This window comes from Gopherus flavomarginatus, chromosome 1, assembly GCF_025201925.1.
Source record: "Gopherus flavomarginatus isolate rGopFla2 chromosome 1, rGopFla2.mat.asm, whole genome shotgun sequence".
Classification (NCBI taxonomy): Eukaryota; Metazoa; Chordata; order Testudines; family Testudinidae; genus Gopherus; species Gopherus flavomarginatus.
In genome coordinates, this window is record NC_066617.1 from 167,198,783 (window position 1) to 167,205,348 (window position 6,566).

Genomic DNA, 6,566 nt, shown 5'->3' on the forward strand with positions numbered 1-6,566 from the left:
ATCTAACTTGTCTAAGTAATTTTTAACTTGTTCTTTCCCTATTTTAGCCTCTTCTGATTTACCTCATTTTCACTGGCATTCACTACGTGAGATGTCCAATCACCACCAACCTTCTTGGTGAAAACCGAAACAAAGAAGTCATTAAGCACCTCTGCAATTTCCACATTTTCTGTTATTATTTCTCTCCCCTTCCATCCCCATTGAGTAACAGGCCTACCCTGTCTTCGGTCTTCCTCTTGCTTCTAAAGTATTTGTAGAATGTTTGCTTGTTACTCTTTATGTCTCTAGCTGGTTTGATCTTGTTTTGCATTTTGTTAAATCTGCTGTGGAAGTGTTCTTAAATCAAACATGTGCTGGGTTATCATCTGAGACAGCTGTAACATGAAATATATGCAGAATGGGGTAAAACAGAGCAGGAGACATACAATTCTCTCCCCAAGGAGTACAGTCACAAATTTAATTGATGCATTATTTTTTAATGAGCATCATCAGCATGGAAGCATGTCCTCTGGAACAGTGGCTGAAGCATGAAGGGACATACGAATGTTTAGCAAATCTGGCATGTAAATACCTTGCAAAGTTGGCTACAAAAGTACCATGAGAACCCTGTTCTCACTTTCAGGTGACATTATAAATAAGAAGCAGGCAGCAGTATCGCCCATCAATGTGAACAAACTTGTTTGTCTTAGCCCAGAGACTTGGTGTTGGACCATTTAACCTTTACATAATTCTTACTGAATGCTCTAATCTGGTAGAGCTGTCCATTCTAGGGGTTTACCCCACACCGTGTGGGTTCTCAGACCCTCTGACAGGAAGGTCGGAAGTACTTGGAGGCAGAAGGGGGAGGGGTTCCACAAAAGACCAAAAAATATAAAAATTAAAAATGGAGCCAGGTGGCGAGGGCTGAAATTTAAATACTGTTACTGAAGCTGCTGCATCCAGATTATGATGGACCAACCACTTTTTGAGACCATTTATAGCCCTGGGGAAGGAGGAACCCATCGGTCCCTGGGAAAATCCCCTTGAATGAGCTGCCTTTCCCCAATTCCTGGCCTCCTGAGATAAGACAATGAGAGCTGCTCCACATACTGAGGGGCTTCTTCCTCCCTCAGTGCATGGAGCAGGCAGAGTTCCTTCTACAGCTGCTCATCACCTGGCTCTGCAGCTCCTTCACTCCAACTAGCCCAGGTAGCTCAGGGACCTGGGGGAAGAGAGAGAGAGAGAGTGTGTGTATGTGTGTGCATGTGAGAGACAGCACGCAGAAACTCCTTCCTGCCATCCACCATCCACGCGTAGGGGAGAGGTGAAAGATTTCCTGCTGCACCCACCCAACCTCACTCAACCTCACGCCGGGAACTGAGAGAGCAGCCAAGGAAGAAGAAGGAGCCTAGTGCTGATGGAGCTGCATCAGCAGCTGGGGAGAGGTGTATGTTTGGGGCACAGGGTGTCTGTGAGAGCGTCTCTGATGACAGGGTTTGTGGGGGGTGGGAGAAGGGCAAGATGAAATCAGTGTGTGTGGATGGAAAACAGCAATTACTTGGCGGCAACATTATTTGATGTGTATGGAGTGAATGAATTCCTATTTGGGGGTGGCAAAATTAATTGGCGGTGTTTTGGCAGTGACATTGATTGATTGAGTGGGGAAGGATGAGGGCTTGTCTATGCCATTCAGCTTTTAGCAACAAGGCTGTGTCGACACAGTCTTGTCGCTAAAAGTCAGCGTGTGTAAATGCTCTTTGTCGGCACTTTTGCCAACAAAATACTTTCAACCCCGTGAGTGGCGTTAGCTTTGTTGGCAGGAGAGCACTCTTGCTGACAAAGCCGCATTCACACTGTCACTTGCGTCAGCAAAACTTTTGTCTTTTTGCAGGGGAGCTTTTTTAAGTACCTGTGAAAGACAAAATTTTGTTGACAACTTCGCAGTGTGGACATACCCAGAGAATTGAGAAGAGGAGAGACAGGAAATCTCTTTTCTTCCCTCATCCCCTTCCACTTAATATCCACTTGCCACTCTCTCCCAGTCCACTTCTTGCCTCCATTTCCAGACTCTAACCATTTTTTCTACCCAGGCCATTTTCCTTTCTTTCTTCTCCTCCTTTTGTTATATGACAGAAGAGATGTAAAAGGGGCAGCAGGAGGAGAGAGCACTCCCTACCTTCATCCAGGGGAGAGGAGCCAGGACTCTTCAAAGCACCTACCATACTTACCTAAATTTTAGTTGTGATACTTGTCAATGATGTGATGTAACCTAGCCGGACCAAGTGAGAGTGCATGATGGGCCCCATTGGACTGGTTAAGGACTGAGTCAGGCTACGTCCAGACTACCCACCGTATCGGCGGGTTAAAATCGATTGCTCGGGGATCGATATATCGCGTCTCATCTAGACGCGACATATCGATCCCCGAGCGCGCTTATATCGATTTCGGAACTCCATCAACCCCAACGGAGTTGCACAATCGACAGGGGAAGCCGCGAACATCGATCCCGCGCGGTGAGGACGGGTGAGTAATCCGATCTTAGATATTTGACTTCAGCTACGTTATTCACGTAGCTGAAGTTGCGTATCTAAGATCGATTTCCCCCCGTAGTGTGGACCAGCTCTCAAGGGAGGGTTGCAGAGAAGGACACGCCAACTGAGGGTACTGCAAAGGGCCCTGCTGGACTGTTAGAAGACTGATCCCAGGAAGGGCTGCAGGACACTGAGGACATTTTGGATTTATAGCCCAGAACGGGTTTGTTTGTTTTGCACACAGACTGCATGTGACTAGGCTGAAGGGCTGAGTCACCGAAAACCCACCTGATGAGGGCAGCGGCCAACAGGGGGCACCATGAGCTGAGGAAATTGAGAAAACTGCAGGCACGCATTCACTTGACTAGGGGGCGCTCGTGAGAGGTAAATTCACCCAATTACAGTATCAGACTTGGAACCGCATTTATTTTTGTATGCATTTTAAGTTATTTTACAGATACAATTAAAAATAAGCAACCTTTATCTGCACAGTGCCTAAAATTATGTGTTCAGCTAATTTTGTTTTTTAAATTGTCACTGCTAAGGTGAGAACAAACTAAATTTATATTCTAGAAGGATACTCTTATTTGATTGTATTTACCACTTTAAATAATGAATGATAAAGCATAATATGGTAATAAAAGCAATAATGATAATGGCTGGCCAGGGCAGGTTAGACATTTTAGAACTCACTACTCAAATAATTAAATTTAAGCATAAGAGAGAAATAAAATTCTGAAACGCACAGACCAGTTAAAAAATTAAAATAACAGTACTGTAATCCTTTACGAACTTTGAAAGAATAAAATTACAGAGAATATATGTACACTGTCCATTTCGACAGGAAGTACCAAGAAGTAAGAACAACAAGAAGAGGAAGAATATAAAGGCTAGTCTACACTGGCAATGCTTTAACGTGCCTTGTGTGGTTGCAGTGCACAGCACTCTAAAATAAGCACCGCCACGAGGGGTGTAACTACCTGCCCTGGGAGTGTGGCTCCCAGCACTGGTGCACTGTCTACACTGGTGCTTTACAGCGCTGAAACTTGCTGAGCTCAGGGTCCTGTTTTTTTAAACTCCTGAGCGAGAAAATTGCAGCGCTGTAAATTGCCAGTGTAGACAAGCCCTTAGTGTGTGTGTGTGTGTGTGTGAGAGAGAGAGAGTATGTGTGTATTTGTTGAAGGCCATGTGTGTGGGAGACTGCGTGTGTGGGAGAATGTGTGTGCACCTGAGTGTGTCAGCATGCTGTCTTTTTAAGCCAAGCAAACAGGAGTCTGAAAGCTTGCTCAGTACAGCAGCAACTGCAGCTCCCACTCCTTACCCAGAGGCAACAGCCCAGACAGGCTCCTTGTGTCCTCCCCACCCCCCCACTTCAGAAGAAACCAGGTACACCCCGACATCAGCAGATCCAGAGGCAGACTCCAGGTCCACAAGCAGCGTGGCCAGCAGGCTCCATGGTGGGGGGAGGGGCAGAAGCAGTGTGGCTGCAGAGGGCTGTGGAGCAGGGCAGCAGAGGAGCAGTATCTTCCCTCCTGCTCCAAACTTCATTTGAATGTGGTATGAAACTGAAGGTGCACCCTCCACCCTCCCTAAATGGCACCCCTCTTTCCTTGTCCTTTTCTGTTTATCCAGCCTCCCCTTCCTTCCCCCTCCCTGTAATGTAGAGAGTCCATATGACTTAATGCCAGGAAAACAGCAGAAAAGTGAGACGCTGCATCAGATGGAGAACGCTCAAAAGATTTGCTTACATGACCTGATTTTGGCTGCAGGGGTGTTGTAGCCATGTCGGTCCCAGGATATTAGAGACAAGGTGGCTGAGGTAACCAGCTTCTGTTGGTGAGAGAGACAAGCTTTCTAGCTTACACGGAGCTCCTTTTGGAAAAGGTACTCAGGTTGTCACAGCTAACTACAAGGTAGAACAAGTATCAGAGAGGTAGCGTGTTAGCCTGTATCCACAAAAACAAAGGATTGAAGAAGTGGGTTTTTTACCCATGAAAACTTGTGCCCAAATAAATCTGTTACTCTTTAAGGTGCCACTGGATTCCTCCTTGTTAAGGTGGAACAGATTGTTTAGCATAAGTAGTTAACAGATATTCTATGGGACTATTCAAGGTAAAGTGGCCCGTTAACATCCCTGCGGTCATAGGACAAAAAAAAGGTGAGGCTTAGTGGTTTACAGATTGTTGTAATAAGCCATAAATGAACTCACATAGAAAAATGATAAAAGACAAAAACACCATATCACCCCTGGGTGAACACTTTTCACAAAGCAATATCTGACCTCTCAGTCCTCATCCTCAAATGAAATGTGCACATTTTCAGAAGACGAGCCTTGAAACTTAAATCATTACTTTGTAGGACACTCAAAATAATGGTTTAAATAAAGACACTAGATTTCTGCAGTGCTGTTGTAGCCGCGTAGGTCCCAGGATATTAGAAAGACAAGGTGGGTGAGGTAAAATCTTTATTGGACCCACTTCTGTTGGGAAGAGAGACAAGTTTTCGAGCTTTTCAAAGAGCTCTGTATGCTCAAAAACTTGTCTCTCTCACCAACAGAAGTTGTTCCAATAAATGATATTACCTCACCCACCTTATCTCTGGCTTTGCATGTCAAAACTTCCTTAAAATGGGACTGAGAGGGTTAAATTTTTAAACTTGAAAGCGAGAAAAATAGTTAATAGTTTATCCATCACAAGGAAGTGAATTGATAGTATTATTTTATGGTGGGGCATGCTTAGTGCATACACAAGATGCCTTCGTTCCGTTGGGACAGGAGAGCGTTGATTGTGATTATTTTTGGGATAGTGACTGCAGTGCTTTGGATATTATGCATTTGGCAGCTTGTCCTCAGGTTTAAAACAGGTAATAAAAATATCTTTCTGCTTTATCTAGTTTACAAAAGGATATTATTAATACTGACTGAGTTCTTAGTGCCATCAGCTTCTTGAGCAGGAATGTCTCTTCTTGTCATTGTTGTTTATCCCAGGATATTAGAGACACAAAGTGGGTGAGATAATACTTTTTCTTGCTAGGATGACCATATGTCCTGCTTTGGACAGGACAGTCTCTTTTTTAAGCCCTGTCTTAGTGGCCCCAACTTTTTTGGCAAAAGTGGGTATTTGTCCTGTTTGCTCTTGCCAACTGATTAAATGCCAATTTTTGTCAAAAAAGTGGTGGGCGGTGCAGAGGAATCGGTGGGGTGTGAGCAGCGATGCCAGCCCCTTGTAGAGGGGGAGGCAGGGTTCCAGCGACCTCAGCATCCCCTCAGGTTCCCTCAGGTGAGTGGCTTGGGCCAGCTCCGTGCAGGGCAGGGGGGGAGTAGTTACTTGCATATTGAAGTATTTTCTCTTTGAGTGTTTGGGTGGCCCATCTGGGTGGCAATATACTCAGGGGCACTGGGATGGGGGGGCCAAGGGGCCCTGCCCCTCCCACTTTTGAAAGCGGACGGGCCTGGCCCATCCACTTTTCGCCACTGGCCTAGGCCCTCTGCTCCTCCTCTTACCCCTGAGGCCTGACCCCCTGGCCAGGCCAGAAACTGGAGCCCACATTGGTAAGAGTGGCCTGGGGAGCTGCGGACCCTCCACCTGCCCAGGGTGAGGGGCCCAGGAGCAATCCTGGGCAGATGGAGGGTCCGTGGCTCCCCACAGCTGCCTGAATGGCTCTTACCCTGGCCCGGCTGTGGCTCTTTGGCCCCACCCCCAAGCCATGTTGGCAGCCAGAGTTGCACAGGTAGCTGTGGGGAGCCACAGACCCTGGCTTTTGTATGCAGAAAGACAGTTGTGGCACTGATGGGCAATGGAGCTTTTATAGCATGTTAGGAGGGCCTCAGAAAGAAAAAGATTGAGAACCCCTGTTTTATTGGACCAGCTTCTGTTGGTGAGAGAGAAAAGCTTACACAGAGCTCTTCTTTAGGTCTGGGAAATGTACTCAGTGTCACAGCTAAACACATGGTGGAACAGATTGTTAGTGTAAGTAGTTAAGACGTATTTAAGGAACCATTCAAAGTGAAGTATCAGAGGGGTAGCCGTGTTAGTCTGGATCTGTAAAAGCAGCAAA